Source organism: Pseudopipra pipra, chromosome 3, assembly GCF_036250125.1.
Source record: "Pseudopipra pipra isolate bDixPip1 chromosome 3, bDixPip1.hap1, whole genome shotgun sequence".
Classification (NCBI taxonomy): Eukaryota; Metazoa; Chordata; class Aves; order Passeriformes; family Pipridae; genus Pseudopipra; species Pseudopipra pipra.
In genome coordinates, this window is record NC_087551.1 from 89,577,367 (window position 1) to 89,599,218 (window position 21,852).

The 21,852-nt window shown below is 35.6% G+C and overlaps 1 protein-coding gene and 1 long non-coding RNA gene across 2 annotated transcripts in view; one reads left to right on the plus strand and one right to left on the minus strand.

Moving 5' to 3' along the window:
• EYS (eyes shut homolog) overlaps window positions 1-21,852 on the plus strand; it is an 863,631-nt gene that overhangs the window by 552,829 nt on the left and 288,950 nt on the right. The window lies entirely within an intron of this gene.
• LOC135411980 (uncharacterized) lies at window positions 9,371-21,430 on the minus strand. Its single transcript, XR_010429415.1, has 3 exons — window positions 21,286-21,430; window positions 16,228-16,318; window positions 9,371-10,044 (listed from the first exon to the last, which is right to left on the minus strand). It is a non-coding gene; the product is annotated as an uncharacterized LOC135411980 (long non-coding RNA).

Here is a 21,852-nt window from a genome sequence, read left to right on the forward strand (position 1 = left end):
AGGATGAAGTTGGAGTACAAAGTTATGGGGAAGTTAAAACAAGCATAAACTTAGGAAGAAATAGTGCTGCCAGTGGACTTAATGTGCTGGTGTATGTGAAGTAGGAACAGTGGAATTGAATTATTGTTAGAACCTCTAACAGGAAAATATGGTGGACTGGGAGATTTGGTTGCAGCTCTGTTGAGAAAAACCTGGGGCTCTGCAATCTGAACATGAGCCAGTAGTGTGCACAGGCATGCTGGTGATACGTTTCTCTTGTCCTTTTGCTGTCACTCTCATGTCCATCCTCCTCCAAATCCTGATGGTGTTGTTATGTTGGGTTCTCTTGAGAAGAAAATGCCAGTGGCATTCATATCACCTCTTCTTTACCCTTTTTTCCAACCTAGTGGTTTTATCTTTTGTTTTGTGTTAGGAAACCCAATAAAATGCACACACAGAGCTTAATCAGTTAGTGTGCAGCACTTGTCCATGATCAAAGCACGTTCCAGTCAATGCTAAAAGCATCATAAATATGAATAACCTATAGAGAGTTTGAGCACGTCCCAATGAAAGCTGAATGGCTATTGTGGTAAAGTTTAAGCACCATGCTATTCTTCCATCCTTTCTCATCTGCTTAGTGAGAAGGTTTTTCCAGTTCTACACTGCCTACCTATGAGATGGGGAGGCCAGACCACTCCATATTCATTGTATGGGGACATCACCAGTACATGAGCCTAATGAGACCTTTCTATTTCCTTGTCTCTATGTTCTTAGTGCCTAACATTACTTCACACTTATCCACATGGACTTACATTTACCATTTTATTGTTCTGTAATGTAATATTGCAAAAGCCTTCTACACTATTTCCAGTTTACTTGGTGTAATAAGCATCAGCTCAGTAACTTAAGCCATCATGACTTAAGCCATTGCTAAAACTGAAGGGAGGAATGTAGCTCTGTGGTTTGAGGGAGTTACTTCAGCTTTTAGCAGGAAGGTTGAAGAGTCACAGTGGGCATCTGATCTCAAAACCAGAATAAAGTGGAAGTGCATGGTTATTTTTTGTCACAGTGACTTTTATTGCACTGTATAAATTATAATTCACTGCAGAAGTAACTGTTTTATGCTGGGTATCTCACTGTTTAGGATCAAATTTCTCCTTAACCATTATTCCTATTATAAAGCTAGGTAAATTTTATACGTACACATGTGTAGATATTTTTTTTTCTTGCTTTCAGAAGGATAGGATATAATTCCCAGAGGTAAGCATTAGGCAATTTATCAAACACTCCTTGTCAGGATCAGGCTCTTCTCTGTCAAGACTTCTCATCTTTTGCTCTCACGATCAGACCATTATTTTTGGTCACTCTCTTGATCATTTCCAGGTCTTCCTTAGAGGCAGAAGAGGTATGAGATTCCTTATTTTGAGCAAGACAATGTCCCAGGAAGAGTGGAATATAAATCTAAGCTCTCAGAATACAAAGAAACATAGACTCATTACTGATGTAGATATATAGTTGTAATTAAAAGCAGCCTTTATATAGGATGAGAAATTGCAATTAGGACAATTGACTTCTTGCCCTGAAAAACAAACTAGAAAGAATGTTTGTGTCTCCTTTCCACCTTCCGCAACCCCCCAAATGAACGTTCTAAGAGAAAATGTTCAAACCAGAACACAAGCTGGGGAAGGAAATTATAGCATTTCTAGCTTCTTTAAAAAAGAGATAAATACAGCTAGTATTGAACAATGCCTGGACACTGGAAGATAGCAGGAACATACTAAATCAAAGCTGTGCTGTGTTTTATATAAGTATGTCCTCCAGTCATGAATCAGGTGTCTGATCATCCTTAGAAGTGTTTCAGTGTAGACTTTTTCAGATTGGTCCACTTCTCAGTACTGCTCTTTTCAAATCAATCAAAACCCTGAAGTTTCTTTTTTTTTTTTTTTTTTTGTGGTGCATGGCTAGGCCTTATCACACTGCAGAAAAGTACTCTCTTGGGTGCAGTCAGTTTTGTGTTCACAGCTTAGCACTAATCAGTAAGATTTAAGTCCTCACTAATGTTGGCTACTCTCTTTCTAGTTCTCAGTAAGAACTTCAAGCTTCTGATCTGGCAGATGGAGTCCGCCTTCAGCAGCAGTAAATCAAAAGTACCAGTATATTCTATTTGTCCTAACAATTACATTGTATGAGTTTTCAGAACAGATTTTGATGCCTGACCTCTCATGGACTTTGTGGAATGAAATGCAAACATGGACTTTTGTTCAAGAACTAGATGCAGTAAAGCATTTAATACCTGCAGTAAAGCAGCATAATCACTATATAAACACCTTAACATGCAAACACATAAACACATATGAACATGCAAGAAGTACATGGGAGAAATAAGATAGAGCCAGGAGACAATGACGATAAGAGAGAAGTTGAAAGAAGAGAAAAAAGGTCTGGCATTTCATTAAAAGAGGGAAAGGGAAGACAAACTTTGATCAATAGAAATGTTTTTAAAAGATATGTTGGTAAAAGAGATGAGCAGTCAATCACAGTAAAAGGTAATGATAGAGCTATAAGCAACATACATAACTTCTATGTTTTTTGTGATGCTTGGCTTATAGACAGTTTTATAGCCTCTTGTGACAATACAATGTGTTTCCTTCTTTGTTTTAGGAGAGGAAGGCACTTTCAGAATGTAATGTTATTAATAAATGTGTTGACCATTACTTTTTAGACTTCCTAATGCATACTGTTGCTTTGAGAAAACCCCACAAACATCCTTGTAAAGCTCTCTGTAATGGCTTCTGTTACTTGGAAATTCTAAACATATAGTGATTTACCTGCTGAAGGCTTTCTTTTTTAATTATGTGACCCCAATAGCTGGTTATATGTGAAACAGCACCATGTTCAGAATATAGACTCTGCAGTTGCTGGTTCCTACAGTTTACTGGTCTGTGATTGGCAATAGCTTCTCCATTTTACCACAGCTCCAAAATCATTTCAGGTAGCTGCAACAAGCAACCTAACTGCTGTATCATCCTTTTCATTAACAATTCCTGTTAAACTGTGTATCAGCCAAATTCTTGGGGTGAGGGATAGGTAATGGAACAAAACTTGGTCTATACAAGATACTTGTAAAACTGCCACATAAACTAGTGTTTCCAATTTCAATTTGTAGTAAGGACAATACTGAAAGTATTGTCTTCTCAAACTCTCTCTTTTTTTTTTTTTTCAATTATTTTTCCGTTGATTTGCTTGCTATATGTTTCTCTTTTATGTTTTATATTTGGAGAGATCGAGAAAGTCTATATATTTATGGTCAAGGTCTACCTTGTGATTATTTTGTTCAACCTAGAAATTTGAATGTATACAGTAACTATCCATTTTATTCATGTACTAGTATGATTTGAGACACGTGTATATATATATATATATATGTATACACATGCATATATATATGTAATAGATTTTTAGTTTAGACAGAATAAGCAAATTTTTACTGAGAAACAGTGATTTCACTTGATTGTATAGTTTTAGCTCTATAAGCAAATTAATAAGTTAGTAAGATCATCAAAATAGTCTTTGGACTTATTATGGAACTTCAGAATTTCAGAATAATACTGTCAATCAAGTCCCAAAAACACCCATGGTAAACAAAAATTGGAAAAAGACAATTCATAAGTTAACATTATCTTTCACAATTTTTAAAGTTGTCATTTTCATTGAAAGTTCATGTCTTGACAGAAAATCATACTGAGACAAAGATAGCACAAACAGTATACTGATTGTTTTTCCAATGAACCCAGAGATAGCAAAAAAAGTCTCTTAAATGATACATAGCAGTTTCTGCCAGAGAATTCCAAGATAGAGAACAGAAGCTGCTGAATTACAGCTTGCCCTAGAAAGTTTGTCTTTAACACTTTCTACCATTGTGTTATTAATCTTTTCAACTGACTTCCGTTTTGTTCCAGACACATAATATTATTTTTCTTACTTGTTATCTTATTTTCTTACTTTCTTTTTCTAGTCACTGGTCTCATTTTCTTTTTATGTTAATGGGGAGAAATTTTGTCTACAGTTCAGTCCTGAAATGACTACAATTAAAAAAGTCATTGAACTTACTTTTATGTTTACTTGTTTATATGCTCCTACATAAATTAATGGCAGACTTTTAACAAACTGGTCTCTGATGTTTTATAATCAACACCAATCTAAAATCGAATTAGATTATATTTTATTTTGTATGTAGTCATCAGAAATCAGTTTTATTCGTAGTGTCCTTTAACAAACTGATTTCTCATCAAATTGCATCCTCAAATGCTACCATACTAAAGATAATAGAATTGTCAAGATGTAATTTAAAGTCTATTTGGGGAACAGTCAGTTTCCATAGAAGTTGCCCAAGGAAATGCTTGACCTGCAGAATCTTTATTACTAGTGATATTGTTCTTTTTCTTAATTAGGTATCAAGTTGACTTTCAGATCCTGACCTCTTTCCACCAAAGAAATAATTTTCTTACAAACTTTTGAATAATCATGCACCACCAGGCACAGAATTTACAATACAATTTAGCCATCTGTTTTTGGAGTATACCTATCTGGCCTCTTTTTTTCTTTTTCTTTTTTAATCAACCTTAATAAAATGGCAACTACAACTCTCATTAGACTTCAGATGGGACTGGAACAATAATGTATGCTGTGGCCAGTGTATTTCAGCATTCTGCAAAGCTTTTTTTCTTTTTGGTGGTAAAAGCGCTTCAAAACACAAAATGAAGAGATATGAGTGGATCTGCTGTACTGCTTCTCCATCTGCTCATACTATTATCCTGGCAAGACAAGGATACTTGTTCACCTCGGAATTTTCAAGAAGAAAGTTTGTAAAAAAATGAAAAAAGGATACATTCTTCTAAATAATAACTCTTTGAGCAAATGAGCTATCTCAATAATAATAATGTGTTGTAGATTTTGGAAAAATCTTGAACTTTACTGTTCTGGAGTCTTCATTTCTGCTCAGATTAATTCAAATCCATCCATTATAATGGACCAAGCTAATCTTTCAACCAAATATTTAATGTAATGCCATAGTACTCAAGTCCACTTACAGGTCTCAGCTGACCACAAACTTCTGCTAGAGAATTTTCATATGTGGTATAAAATTTCCATGAATTTCTAAATAGCTTTAAATATTTCATCTCTGCATTTGAGCTGCACAATAACCTAAACCAAATTTCCATTTCGTGATTCAGTGGGGCTTTTTTTTCTATAGAAGTAAAGCATGGTGAGTATCTGGTGAGTTAAAGTGATGTCTTGCTATTCCTGAGATGGATTTGCTGGTCCCTGTCATGTGGATTTCAGTCTCTAGATGACCGCTGTCTACCTATGCAGGACTCTTCAGTTCTACCTCTGCAAGAGAAAAAGTTATACATTCTTAGTTTTTGCCCTGCTATTCAGTGCTTTGGGCAGAGGTTTTTTTATATATAAATGGTCTATTTAGGTATAGAGCCTGTATACAACAGTTTGAGTCCCAGTCTTCCTATGAAGTGACCAAATAAAGCTGTTAGCATTGAAGAGGTGTCAAGAAACGGGTCTGTAAAGATCCCATCTAGACTGTGTGATCATCCAGTGGAAAACACGCTTTTAAATTCACACAAACCAGGAGACCCAAGTGCAAGTTTTCAATAACAGTTTTGGTTCTTGATGTTCTTTTACCCTGGAGAGAGAAGACAGGTGGTTCTGTTTCTTGCTAAAACAATTTTTAGTTTCTACTGGGAATTTATTGGTTTCTAAAGAATTTGCTGCAGTTTACTCCTAGTGTGAGTAATACCTTTGTGGGTTTATTTTCTTTCTAATAATTACTGAATGTGTTTTGTGTGTGCTGCTAATCTTGGCTTGTATATGCTTTTCCTGAATTGTGTCAACCCTGAAATATAGAAGAACTAGAGGAGAGAAAGTAACAAGCTTGGTTTTTCCCTTGGTATGTTTCACACAAAAACATTTTTGTTTTTGCAGTTGAGTAACTAACATATTTCAGTTTACTTTGCATTGGAGGTGAGGAACTTGAGAATAAAAATCCACGTTCTGCTAAAGGAAAACATAGAGGTATACATGACTGAAGACCTTTGTCACTGTATGCTGTGACCTCTAAAATTTCTTGCTTCTAAGTGAGGCCTGGGAACTTTTTTCATACACAGTCTACCAAAGTGTTCACTGAACTAAAAGTTAGGTATGGGACTTGTTTTCTGTGTGACTTGGAGATGATATTTCTTTATCCTCTGTGTCCATGTAGCTTTAGTGGATTATCCCCTGAAAAGTGCTGTAGAGTCAAAAATGTTACTTTCTTTGTTTTAGTACAGTCTTATTATAATGACAGTTTAATGCAAATACTGCACATAACTTACTCTTTGAACTAAAGAAAAAAAAAATTAAAATTACTTTAAAATAATATTTTGAATTTTTAAAAAATTATTTATTTTAAATTTAAAGATAGCTATTGTACCGGCATTTCTTGTTAAGCAGAGGATTCACATATGTGCTTCATTGCCTGTACAATGGGAAATATCATTTAAAGAAAAGACTTGGCTGAAATTCCTTGATCTGAATTTTTTCTAACACATAGTTATAAATACAGTTAATAATAATAATAGTAGTAATAGTAATAACAATCAATAAAAGCAACCCCCAAAACTAACAAAAGATCAGTGAATGATCAGCATCTGAAGGAGGAATATGAAAATGGTGAAGGGCCTAAAGGTGAAGTCGTTTGAAGAGCATCTGAGGTTACTGGGCTTGTTCAGTCTGGAGAAGAGGAGACTGAGGGAAACAACTTCCTTGTGAGGGAAAGCAGAGGGGCAGGCACTAGTTTCTTCTCTCTGGTGAGCAGTGGCAGGATCCAAGAGAATGACCTGAAGTTGTGTCAGGGGAGGTTTAGGCTGGATATTAGAAAAAGGTTCTTCACCCAGAGTGTGGTTGGGCACTGGAATAGGGGAAGTAAGTACTCACAGCACCAACGCTGCCAGAGTTCAAGTGTTTGGACAATACTCTTAGGTACATTGTGTGATTCTTGGCACTGTCCTGTGCAGAGCCAGGAGCTGGAGTTTGGTGATGCTTGAGTCCCTTCCAACACAGGATATTCTAAGATTCTATGAATTATTTAATTTTACCAGTTTGAATTTACCACTTGGCTACTTTAACTTTTAAAAAATAAATCTTACATGTAACAGCTTTTTCAAATGGTTTTACACATTCCCATGTATAATTTTCTCATTTGAGTACATATAATGAATACTGCTAGATCATTTTGTGCACAGGTGTGTCCAGGCAGTTCAATAAATTCCTGCTGTGATAAAAAAACACCAGCCTATTTGGATTCCCACAAGGAGGCCACAGGGATGGCAAGTGATTATGTTGTGTCAAGAAATGTTCAACCAAGAGCAGGTACTGAATTACAGTGCTGAAGCTCTCTGTGCTTGTGACACAGACATCTGTCCCGTGACATCAATTCTAGACCGACTGCAATGCAACAGTATTCATTATGCTGTATCTAATGTACACAGTCCCAACTTTAATATTCCTACCAGTGTAATGGCTGCACAGAGTTTAATTCTTGATAGCTTTCCCTGAATGTGAACAGGGGACAAATGCCTGGTGGGTGACCGTTTATCATTTAGTCATGTCCCTGCAGAAAGCAGTCATTTGAGCTAGATTTAAAATTAGAGAAGTCACAGACTTGGGCACTTACAGAGTTTACCCTTTACCCATAATGGAGAAGAATAATGAATTTCAGTACAAATTGTAGGGACTAAAAATACTGCTTTGTGCAATGAAAATTGTGTTGTTATATATCACCTTCCCCTGACATTTTCAATCAGCTTGTCAGCTTTCACTGGCAGATAATTTGATGAAAGCTTTGCACTGAGTAAGGCTTTTTGCTCAGTTATATACAGCAAATATATTGCTTGTGTCAGGACCAATTAATAATGCTGAGTGTGTTTTCATACATGTGAAAAGTTACTAGAAATCCTTCTTCCATGAAACACCAAGATCTATAAAAATAATGTTAGCAATAGGTATTAATGGCATACTTTGTGTCTGGTCTAAAGATGTTAAAGTAGTCAGCTGATAAATTTGATGACAGATGACAAATTTTTGATACATTAGGATGCCTGTAGAATCCTGCCAATATATTTAAAGCTTCATTTCTTATGCTTAGCTTTAACCGTCCTTAAAGGCTGCAAAGCCGTATGGGTGTTAGCCCATGCTAACGTTTCTCCATCCTTCTAGCCTTCAGGAAAATAGGAGCCTGGCAGTTAAGACATTTGATATTTAAAAATATCAAATCCTATCCATGTTCTCTCTTTTTTCTTTTTCCTTTTTTCTTTTTTCCTCTTGAAGCTATAAATGCCTATGACTTTCATGACATTTACAATCCAAAGAACATATTAAAAGGCATGGGTAAAAATATCTGATAGGGAGAGTATGAAATGCATAGCAATTTTTCCTTATAATAACAGAATCTCAATATCAAAATAGTTGGGTTTGAGGCTGATATTATTGGGCACTCAGAAGATCTTCCTATATGTTTTTACTGGGCATGATATACCAAGAGTTAGGGAGTGCAAATACATCTGCAGAGTCCATCACAACTGCAGGTTCTGAGCAGGTGAAAATTGAAGTAATTGAAAAAGTTAATATGATGGACACTTGACTATTTTGAGTAAAGTGGTATCTTAACTGCTTCCATTCTCTCCAACGCCCTTTCATTTTAGATACTAATATTTGCTCATAAACTATAGAAAGCTCCTTTGCTGATGTGTTAAATAATTTAATAGTATTAACTAATTTTTTTTCCTTCCAGAATTTACAAATCTACCTTTACCTCTCAAGAGTGTAAACTACACATTGTATTTTCCAGGGAAAAATCCTGGCTGTTTTCTTTATTTTTAATTTTGTGACACAGCAGATCTACATTAGGAATGGTTAATTACTTCTTGGTAATTTTATAGTTCAGTGCTATAATTTTCACTCTTTCTTCAGCTGCAGTCTATATGGAGAACAAATTTAAAAGATGTTTGATGGTCAGTTCTGTTTTTTAGCTGTTTAGTATGAGCACAGGTTGTATATCATTACTAGTTCAGAAGACTTTTTATGATCCCTGAGCTGTAATCAACACGTTCATTAATAAGACCTTGTATGATTCACTCAATTCTTAATTCTTTTTCACTAAATCCTGATTAATGTGCATTACTTTACTGGTAGGCTTGTCTTTAAGTACTATTTATGGATTAGCTATGTATTTTTCATGTTTGCATTCATTTAATTAATTCTAGCCAAAAAAGCCTTCCTACTAACAAATCCAAATATTTCTATGTTTACTTATTTTATATGAATATTCAATATTTAAATTCAGAAAATAACACCTATGGTATTTTTGATTTTTTATTTTTTTAAAGTATAACATTTATAACTACAAAGGAAAAATGTTTGGAGTTTGTGGTTGCATGTTTCAGTAGTTGATAGTCTTTCCCTAGAGATTTTAACAACCCACAGAGATATTAGATTTCCATAAAGATTTATTTAAAAAACAGAGGAAAACTAGACAATACAGTCTATTCCACAAGAATTGCACAGGAAATAAGTATAAATTCATGGTGTCTGGCAGAGCAATATTTTTTTTCTTTTTTATTTGTTTCCATTGAAAAAATTCTGGTTGTAGTCTCAAGGGCTGTATTGTTGGCTGGGGTAGGAGTGTGATTGAATACACTCTTAGATATGTCAGGTTTCATAGGAAAAAGAGGAGTAGATGAATGGATCCACATACAGATTATGATATCTGAGGACTGTCAAGTGAAATCCTAAAACGTACCAGGCAATAATTCAGCTGCCTTACTAAAGTTCTCAGAAAAGATCATATCAATCATTTTTCAGTGAAAGCATCAATTGTTTCCATCTTGTTTCTGTTTTCAGTCCCTGCTTCTGATGCGTTGAGTTCATAAAAGTAATTTCAGCATATGTCCATTTCTCCATCTCTAGAATGGAATGCTTAATATATTAGATCGTGCCAGAAAAAAGCTTTCAGATCTGGTAATAGAAATATACAATACAGTAACTTGTTATTACATATCTCTTTATCAAAGGAAATGGCTTAGAAGGAAAACACTACAAAAATCCTTTCCGTTTTTTTTTTTCACTGCAGTTGATGAGTCTATGACTCTTCTTGCGAGTACTGTTACAAAGAAAATGTATAGGAAATCAGTATTTCTTGTACAGATGGCTGTGATACATACCCAGTTCCATTACTGAAGTCACAGTGCTGGTTTCAGAACAGAATAGAATCATAGAATCAATATTTGAATGCTTGGAAGAAACCTTTAAAGGTCTTCTAATCCCCCTTTAATGATCAGGGACATCTTCCACTAGATCAGGATGCTCAGAGCCCCATTCAACCCAATCTTAAATGTTTCCAGGAGTGGGACATATACCACCTCTCTGGGTGTTCCAGCATTTCACCACCATCATTGTAAAAAAAATTATTCCTTATGTTTAGTCTGAATCTGCCCCCTTTTAGTTTAAAAGCATTACTTCTTGTCCTATTGCTACAGCCCCTATTAAAAAGTTTGTCCCCATCTTTCTTAGAAGTCCCCTTTAAGTATTGAAAAGCCACAATAAGGTCTTCCCAGAGCCTTGTTTTCTGCAGGCTGAGAACAGAGACATTTTTCTGTTTTTAACTTTCAGGATGTCCAGAATTTGTCAGAACATTATATTCTTAATGGATCTTCCTCTGTGGGAACTTATTTATGATAAAGCCCAAGAGGACTGAGGTAAATCAGCTCCTGTTCTTAATTCCTTTGGATTTTTTAATATGTTAATAGTTATTTTCTCCCACTTTGTTTGGGGAAAAAAAAGTTACAAGACAGAAAACATGGACTCTTTTGCCACAAGGAGAGGAGAAAGGAACACTACACAGCATGCCACTTATACAGTCATCTAGTAAGTGGACCAAAGAAAGACTATTAACCGAGACCTATCCCTCTGCTGAGGGATGCCTGATGAGCAGGAATTATTGAGTATAGGAGAAGACAACTCTGGCCAGTGTCAGCACTGGGCTTTGGCCGGCAGCTTGGTATAAATACAGAACTGTTGCACCTCAGGTCCTCTGCATCCATGTAAAGAGATTTCACTAACATTAGTGCCGTTAAATAATTTGTAAGGTTAAATAATTTGTAAGGATGTAAGGTGCATTTGACTATGTCTTGTCTTACCCAGAGGATCTTCCTTTTAAAACTAGAAACTCAAAAAAAAAAAAAATCCAGAACTTTTCACAAGAACTCTTATAAACTGTTTGTGTATTTGTCTTGACAAAAACATCACCCATGGTGATTTGTTAAGTTTTCTCAATACAGGAAAAAAGGAAATGGTGTCCTTATTGCAGATTTTTCATATCCTCAGCGTAAATCCTACTTAGATTTCTCTGATGTACTTTTGATTTTTTGCAGTGCTTTCTAAAAAAACCATTAATGGATTACAATGACTGGTGAGGCAGAATAGATCCTTGCAGTAGTCAGTCTTTGTCACATTGCAAAAGCAAAGTAAACAAGTGATCTGACCCTGTGCCATAAATAATATATAAAACATGAGATGCATCAGGTGAAAATCAGTTCAGTTCTACTTTGTTGTAATCAATGGCCCGAGCCTTTTGACATACAGGCATGCCTAACTCCCTCTGTGTGTGCAAAAGGTATGGTTTTGGGGATCCAAAGTTTTTTGATGCTACAGTGATTACTGGTACTTCTATAACCATACAGCATTCCCTCTGAATGAGACTACTGTTTTCAGAGTTATTTGGGTTGAAAGTTAGAGCAAGAATGTAGACTGAAAACACCTATGCTTAACTCCACCTTTGGGTTTGCTGAGTCTAAGACTTAATATATTGTGCCTCTCATGTGATTGCTTTTATCTTTTCTTCGTTCAAGGATGCAATCATGAGATTCATGTGTTTTTGTAAAGTCTTCTGCCTTATTGTCTCCTGTAACTGTGATGTCCAGCTACAGTCATGCAAAAAATTCCTTAACTAGTGGGGCTTAGGTAAGAGAAAAAACATTTAGTAGGGAAAAATAAGAATAGAAGTTTCTGTGGGAAAATTTTGCAAACTCAAATTTGGAAAAAACAGTTATTTTGCAAGACTCACAGATGATGTGTAAATCTCTAAGCTTGGTAAGAAGTCCAGGGGCTGGATAAAAGAATTGCTGTGGATTCATTCCCAATCTGATCTTTGTGATTTTTACACTTTGTTGTAATCATGGCACAGCTGGGAGGGGGGCTAGACTGGACAGAGCTGTGATTTGCAAATTTCTGTAAACCATGGAAAGATGGTTATAATAATGCCAGCATTTAGCTGGAGGAATGCATTTATATAGGTTGAGATGGTGAATGTTTAAGTAGAACACAAAAGTTGCTTAGAAAAAATAGTTAAACTAGAAGTACAGATACCATAATGAAGTGATTAATAAAAGACAAACTATAACCCTGCTCTCTGCAGAACCTTGTTTTGTTATTTTTTTAGGTATTTGAGTTTTGTTTGATTGGTTGTGTTTTTTTTTTTAAATTAAAAAAAAACAACAAACACAAAACTAAAAAACTTTTAAACAGGATACACTGCAGGAGAGGGCACAATTCCTTGTCTTTCTAAATCCCTTTTCCATATATTTTGGTTTCTTAAACAGTGCCTATAAAACTGTAAGGCTCACAAAGGGCAAGAAAGTTGAGAAAGGACCCACTGTGCTGCTGGTTGCTTTAGGTTCCAGCTGCAACATCTTAAAGTGTGAAACTTTGAGGATACAACTCCATTAACTGAAATGACAGAGTGAATATTTTTCTTTCTTTTTTTCTATAACTTGTGCAGTTTCTTAAGTGAGATTGGCATTTTACAGAGACATGGAAACATGGTCCATTTCCCCATAGAGCTGACAGTAAATGTGTCAGAGTGTACAAGAGATCAGCAAACTTAGGACAGGGAAAGAAAAGTGAGATTTCCAAGAAGGGAGGGTATGGCTTTTTGGTTCCTCACTCTGTATCCTGGTCATGACAATAACTTGACATTTGTTGATATGGCTTTAAAGCACAATGTTATCAAGAGAAAGGTACTACTGAGCTGGACCATTCATACTGAAACAAAATGGTTTTTTTTTTTCCCCTCTTGTGCATTTGGGCATCATTCTGTAAAAAAATCCTTCAGGCTCAACAGAAAAATTTTGTGCATAACGATGGCAGATTTTGATTTCCTCCTCCTTCGTCACTCCAAAAACTGTGCTTTTCCTCACAATCCATCGTCATCATAATGACCATGTTAAAAGCAATATTTAACTTCCACAGGAAAATTATCTTTGTCTAATAAAAATGAGATGTGTATATGAGAGGATAATTTTGCCATACATTCTCTTTTCAGGGCACTAACATTGTGAGAGATAGCCCAGCTGATATCTTATTCCTTTGCTCAACTGTCAATTATGATTTATTTTTCTAGTTCTTCTGATACATGTGAGTGGCTATAGAAAGATTGGCATTCAACATGCAAACTGTGATGGGTGAAGGAAAGTTGCCGCTGTTATAAGCAATTCAACCTATTGCTTCTAAGCATTTAAATTTACTGACAAATATGATTATTGAAACAAATCATGGATTAAGAAATGGAGGAAAATTTGGATTTCTTTTTATCTCCAGCAGTAGGGCTTGGGTAGGGAAATACTACACTTTATAACTATGACAATTCTGCACCTACATGTTCCTCATGGCACCTGAGAGGTCTGTAAACTACTGTATGCTGGCAGTAGTGCTTTATTGTTGTTTACAACACTGTATCCTGATGCAGTTCTAAGAGCTTTCTGTTACACTCTCTTTTAATCAACCTTTCAGTCCACCTCCTGAAGCAGTATATTCTATAACATTAATATTAATTAGTTATCTCAGAGACCTTGTCTCTGCATGCTTTCCACAAGCTCATTTAGTGTAGTAAAAGAGGATTTGTCTTCTAAAACAAGGGGAAAAAAAAAAAAAAAGAGGCCAGGAAACAACTTTAGCAATAGTGAGAAGGATAGGATGTGGCCCACTTTGTAATTATCAGTTGTGGTTTTTAACGTTGAGAACAGAAAATTCCTCAACTTAGTTCAGTTGGTTAGAGCATGGTGCTAATAAACCAAGGTTTCGGGTTTGATCCATGCATGGATTATTCACTTAAGAGCTGGACTTGATGATGCTGTGGGTCTCTTCCAACTCAGAATATTCTGTGATTCTGTGAAGTAATGTCAGCTTTATGAGATAAATTTTTCTGCTGTGACCACATTCATCTTGGGTTGTAGTTTCATTTCTGTGATGTTGTTTTGCACACAGTCTTCCATGAAATTACATTTATTTACCCCTGAGTATTGATCACATAATTACTAAGGCTGACAGTTTTTCACTAAGATAGAACAAGTTTGTGCCATCAAATGAAAGAAGGAGAAAACTCTATGAACTGCTGTTCCACATGATCCATGCAGAAATTGGGAGAGTAGGCTCAATGTTAGTTTTGTATATCATTCCTGTCTAATTGTGAATAGTTCAATTAGGTTCATGAGGCTTTTATCTGAAAAAGTTTGTCTTAAGTGTATAATGGAGCCTATTTTTTTAGCTGTATGTAAGTTTGATTTAGTTCTGTATTTTTATGCAAATCATAGTCAGCTATGAGATCTAGTAAAACCAGAGCCTATTGATATTGAACCTATGACATTTTAAGACGCTGCTGAGATCCCTGATGTAAATGGAAAATTCTGAACACATTATTGGTTAAATTGTATGGAAATATGATAGATCTGGTGTGGATGTCACTGAAAAACACTGAGGGGGGAACATTGATAGCCTTAGATGTCAATTATTACAAATGCTGAATTGTAATGGTACATCATCACTGAGAAGAGCTAAGTACAGAAACTAAACAAAGGCTTCCAAATAGAATTCAACCTTTCTGTATTATGTCTCTATCTCAAGAGCATTTCTGATTTAAAAGGTTCAGAAATAGCAGGTCAGAAATGGAAACTTAGGAAACTTTTCTACTGTTACCCAGACCTGAGTGCTCTTACAAGACCCCTGCAGGATATGTAATTTTAGCTGACAAGTCATAAGCAGAGACAATGATTCAGTTCCCTGTATAGCTTTAAAACATCAGTGGTATTCTTGCTACTACACTCATGATGCACTGTACAGAGCCAATCCATTTGCATGAGTTATAGACCTGCTATAATGAGATTTAGTCTGTTTTCTACTTCAGTATGAAAAGATATTTTATCTCTGAGAATTACTAAAGAATACCTAGGAAGGCTGACAACTCTTGAATGTAATTTTTGTAGATCTCTCTTCACTGAAATGCTTATGGTTTTCATTTCTGCATTCTAAAAATCTGTTTATGGAGTAGCTTTATGCATATGAACAGAGATCACATTTTGTGCCATCAACATCTAATGAAAACACATTCCAAATAAAAAACAGGTTTCTGTTCAAAGGATTTTCAGTTTAGTATTTAATTATACTTAAGGTCTAAACTATGTGCCCTCTGCAATTTTTCTTGGGATGTCTAGAAATAAAATGAAAGAATTCATAGACTGAGGTTCATGGACTGGGATTGAGTTCAATTTTGAAAAGTAAATTTAGGTGTTTCTAACTGTTTCAGGTGACTGAAATGTGGTTTGTACTGTCAGTGAAGCTATTCAGCTGACCAAGAGTTCAATTCCATTGACTAAGAAGGTATCAAATGAAACACTAAGTTATTCTGTTCATAGGACAAGCAAGAGCTCTTACAGAACTATGAACAGATATCTGATATTCTGATCTGTTACCTAAGAACTGTTAGTTTTATGCTAGCTGCACATTTGAAAACTGTATGCAGGGAACTATGACCTTTTTAAAAATACAAATATTTGGTGTATTTTAGTGTGAATTTTGAAGATAGTGAGTAGAAATAAACTGACAGGTGTGCTTTTAGTTACTGACATGCAATTTACATCTATAATTATATTAAAGCTTGCTATGTATCAATCTCATTTATCACATGAAATAGAGCTTGCACCAACTGGCAATGAGTAAAAGGGTCATGGCCATGTAAGCCTCCCCTGTCCAATTGATCCAGCAGATCCAGTCAATCTGTTCTTTCTGTTTTGGCCAGATGTAACCTCCATGAATCCAAAGTTAGCCAGTGTTCCTTAGGACAATTCCTCACCTTTTTTGAGTACATACCTACTTTGCTTGGATGTTTCCTGAGCATTTCATTTTGGTTATTTCCGTTTGTTTCAATGTGCTGGGGTTTCTTCTGCATCTCTCACCCCATCTGAAGAGAACATGAGTACTTAATTTCCAAAAAGTTGAGCACCAAACTTTACCTCTATGTTTGCCCAAGTTAGAAGCACTAGAGAGTCACTGTTGTAAAATCTAAGCTAGAGAAGTCTAGCCTTGCTGATACTTTTGTCCATTTTGATATTTAAGCTCAAAACCACAAAAACCCCAAAAGGTATTCTGAAAATCTTTATACCTGTAAAGAGGTGGATCACTACTTGATTAGTTATATATTTTTAAATTTGTCAGCAACTTTCTAAAGTATATAAAAGGTTCTGGATGGAAAACACTTTCCTAGTAGTGGGACAGGTGTTGACTGAATTAACAAATTAATAAGTAGTGGGCAGTATTTTATCTTCTTTAGAGAAAGTAAAAGGTATATCAATTAGTGGAAGGTACTACCATTAACAAATAATGAATAAGGCTCACCTGCAGATTTTACTTTCCTTGTTTTTTTATCTCTTTGTTTTGGGTTGTTAATTTGTTTCTTTGGGGGTTTTGTTTGGTTTTTTGTTTTTCTTCCATGCACTGTAATGTTTTAACTAATTTATCATTTAAATGTGATGTTTTAAAATGATAGCATAAGGTAGCTGGTTTATATTTTGTGTTGTTTTTGTTTTATGATAAGTCCTCCAATGCCATTTACACTTGGTAAAACCTATGAAATGACAGATATATTAGCTAATGTTTGTCACCTTCTTAAGCTCAAGTATTATATTGGACTTATCATATATATAAAAGCTTCTGAATAGCAATTCACACCATTAAATGCCTCTCAAATTGCCATAAAAGGTTTGCCTGCTTATCTCAATTTGAAGCAGAAAGTGTTCATGGTTATAATAGATTTTCCATGATCTACGTTGACAGGTTTATAGGTGTTAAGCATCAAAAGGCTTTTTCTAGTTCTGCATTATAGGTATCATCACTTTAAGACCACTAAAACAGTTAAAATGCTCAATCTCTCATATGTGAAGCAGTATTACAGTTTAGTGATATCATGTTAAATGAGGGACTAAAGGTAGAGTGAACTCCAGAAAGATAATAAAAACTAAGTGTATTATTTGGAATTAGGACATACAAACTAATTTTGAAATTCCCTTGCAGTCCCATCAATAGCTCCATTCTTGTAAACAGCCATAAGAAATTTCTGTGAAATCACAATGTATATGAGCCCACTAATGGAAAACACTTTTGCAGTAAGAATATTAAATTGAAAAGAAAGGTTTTTGTTGCAGCATATCCATCAGTGTCTTATTCATGCACTAATGATATGTGGGGCATCTAGGTATGTGTCAGAATAACTAGAAACACTTAGAATTTTTGCTTACTGTTTTATGGCTTCCTTTAGTTCCATACTCTTCTGCACAGACAGTTAAATCAAATGGTGTTAGATTTATTCATCCACAGTAGTCAGGTGGAAGAAAAAGATAATAAAACACTCTCTGGCTTATTTTGCAGTGTTTTACACTTTTGTGTCTGGTTTTAATCCCTTTGAAGCATATTTAGTCTTGTAAGTAAGTGAGTTTTGTCTTAGTGCCTAAGAGAAAAGAAAGTGTTATTTAAACTCTTGTCCTTTATCATTAGATAACCTGTCCACAGGATGGGAACATTAGCCTGCTGAGGAGATTCTTTTAAAGGAAGTCTTTATAGCTGGAGGTTGTAAATGAATTATCCTCTTTTCATGATTGTGGTGTCATAATCTTACTCCTTTTTAAAGACCTTTCTTGAAAACACAGTAGTTGGAACCTTAGACAGTAGCTTAAAGGTGGAAATTGAAAGGGAAGGTTTTGAGAGAACAAATACATTTCTATAAACAACACTCTTATCTATAAACAAAGGAAAAATAAAGAAGGGTGTACCTAGAGGTAGAAAAGTACCATTCATGCTGGCTCTTGTCAATGATGAAGTAGGTGAAAGTCTTTATGATAGACACTGACTCTGAGTAGGCTACACTTGATTACAGAACTGAAGTTCAACAAGAAAAAAAAGAAAAGTTTGCACCATGATTCCTTTTTTTTCCCTTTGTGTGCTAAGCTTCTGTTGCACTGATGATGAGAACTTGGTCTAGAGGGAGTTAAGTTCTTTTTAAAGAAAATTTTTAAAGAAAATTCCTCCATGTGTTCAGTGAAATTCAGACCTCTAATGTAAACACCAGTACATCATACATGACAAAACCAATTGCAGACACAAGGTTAATCTGTAATGAAATTATCTACTGCCACTTCAGGGAAGAGGATACTTTACCAGTACATTAACTGGAAACAGAAGGCAATGGAGCATCTGTGTAGAAAGCAGTTATTCCAATAAATGTTTTATAATTTTTGCTGAAAGCAAGGTTTTTTTCTTTTTCCAAAACTCTGAAATAGTTCACCTTACAAGAAAAGTTGTATCTATGCTGATGGTTGAGTGCCAGGTCAGGAAAAAACGTTCAGATCACAGTCTTGACTCAGCTGTTTAAGGTCATGCTGCTGTTCTTGGGGAACAGCTATAAACACTGCCTAAGAAGCCTAGGTTTACACTGTCTACCACTCTCATTAAATTTTGCAGCAAACAAGCTGCAGGCACTTTCATACTGGGGAGGTCAGAAGCTACAAAAATGTGTGCCACACAGACCAGGCACAAAGTACTCCAGCCATTCATACTGAAGGTGAGCTCGTGTGTTGGTTTAAGTTTAATAATGATGCAGGTTTTCTTATTTTTAGCTCCCTTCAGACCTCCAAATCTGCGCCTCATCATGACCTTTGGTCCTCACAGGACAGAAAACAGAGAGGTTTGGATTTGGGCGTTTGACTTATCGATATCTGAAATGTAGAAGCAAACACAACTCTTTACACTGCCATTAAGAGACACTGTTCTGAAAAAGTCTCCCCAGTAGCAGTGGCCTAAAGTTAGTTACTCCTTGAATGAGCAAATGAAGGTACTCCAAGAAACCTTCAAAGTCATATTGGAAGCTGGACGGAAGATCTGCTCAACAGATTCACCTGAAGGTCGCTTGTTTGCCAATATAAATTGAGAAAAGATAAAGTGAACATTATCAACCATCTAAAGAGATAAATTTAAACTTTTAATCATGAAAAGACAAACAGATAGAACTCTCATAGAGAATAAACCAACCTGTCAAGGAATATCAGCTACCTCTTTGTGTTATAGGCAAACCTCTACAGATCACTGTAGTTATTTATTGTTCTGATCCGGGTTGCCAAGCAACAACAGCAGTTTCATTACATGTATTTGATATGAACTACTACTGCATTTTTTTTCTTGCCTTAAAATTAACTGTGAGAAAATCCATCAGCTTAAATGTAGTTGTTCCTTATTATGGTTCTATTCAGCACTACAGATTAGCTGTACTGGCCAAGCTGTGTAAAAAAAGTTGTAAGAGCAGCAGAAGGCATAAATGACAACAGGCTTCTATGGCAAAATTTAATTTTGTTGAAGTATTATATACAAAATTTTTAAGACACTATCCTTCTGTCAGGAAACAAGCAATAGATGAGGATAGAGAAATATTCCACAAAATGTGTATGATATGTACCCTTCCTCTTATAAAATGTAAAATATCTAGAGTCAATACTAAACAATCATAGAAGGCTACTATTTTTGATAATATAAAAGTAGATATGTTAACTTACACAAACTAATGAGACGCTGATTAATCAGACTGTGTTTTTATTTAGATTAGGTTTCTACTAGGAATTATACCTGAGATCAAAACACAGATAAAAGTTTGGAACTCATCATACTTAAATCCCTGAGTAATTCTTATGATAGATTTGACCCAGCTAAAAGACGATTTGCAACACTAAACCCAGCGCAGTCAAAATATAAGATATGTGGTTTCTTGCATTTTCTGCTAGCTTGGAATTAACCTTAAAATAGCCTTTTTTCTTTATTAATCTATGGATGAATCTGAACATGTACTATAATGTCTTCCAGGAGTGATCTTTTTTGTTACCTTGGCAATACTAGCAATTTTATAGTTTATTTACTTAATAGAGTGAAGGTTCTTGACACACTCCATTTGATTCTGATGACTGAAAAGTAAACAGTCTCTCAAGATTTTTTAAAAATGGTTAGTTTCATTTTCTAAAATTTAAAGGACTTGATCAATAGAAGAGAGAGTGCAAGGAACTTGCCCATAATAGATTATTTTTCATAGAAAATGAAATATGAATATTACTGATTCAGTAATGTCAGAGGCTTCTGTTTGGAATCACCAGTGGGCAAAATTTTATTGTACATTATTACTTTATAGGTTAACATAGAAATTAGAACCAGAAACAACTCAGTGATCAATAAAATCCTGTTGTGGTATCCCTTTTTCTGTCCTTTCAGCTGAGTAGAAAGAACAGGAGTTTTTCTAATCAAAGTTCAAGTACACAGTTTAGTACTTCAGATGAGTTTTAAATAAACAACAAAGAATGGGGTAAGGCAATTGGTATGATAAAATATGTAGGAATCTATTGAATAGATATATAAGACAAATTGGGTATTGAATTATTTAATTCAGTGTCCAGAAAAGCAGTAGTACTTCTTTTTTTTATCTGGAAAACTATACCGCTTCATTTTTAAGTTCATTGGATTTGAAGTCATCTCACATTCCTTGATTTGAAGCTTCCTTCTCAGAGAGATTAGGGGATTTGGGGAAACTGTGAGGGAAGATGAAGGTCAAGATGTCATTTAATTAATTGAGCTTCTCTTACTTCTGCACACAAGTGAATAGATACTTCTCAGAACTTTGCAAGTGTACTGTTGTTTTTACCAATTATCAGGTTTAGGGCCAATATTGCTGCAGGCTGCTTCTTTTCTTTCTCCCTGTGGCTTGCAAGGACATACAAGGTAACTATTAATAACATCAGAAAAGTCAGCTTTGCTTACTTAAGTTGCAATAGATACTTACACTTGATCCTTAAGAGTCCATAGTTAGTCCTTAGCAAGACTTTAGACATCATCATGACTTACCTTGGAGATTAATTATGTTTTCCATATGGGATCTAGGTCATCAGTGCAGCCCAGTAAATATGCTTTCTGCCCTCAGCAAGGGTCTGCCCTGGCTGAGCACTGACCTGGCAGTTCAGGGGCTCAGACTCACTCTGGCCTCAGCTGGTGTTGCTGGTTTAACCCCTGTGCTGCTGTCAGTGGCTGCTGCCTCCCCTGCTCCAGCTTCAGCTCTGGGGTGACCCTGCTGGGGATGGGGTGACATCCCCCACCTCTCACTGCCTGACAAATCACAGCATAGGGCTGAGGTGGGGCTGGAGGCCACTGTCAGGCTGTAGCTGGCAGTCTAGGAGCAGGAAGGAGGCTGTGACAGGGAAACATTTAAAAAGAACCCAAAGCAGTGACCAAGCCTGAGGAGAAATAAATGTGACACTTTTTCTGCTGAACACTTGAGAATGCTGACAGCTCACTGTGACCTCTCCTACAACCTCCCACCCCTGTTACTCTTGAGGAAGACTGAAGAGTCAACCTTAGGACCCAGCAGAACACAGGAAGGATGAGCATAACAGCTAAGAAAAGGGATAAATACTA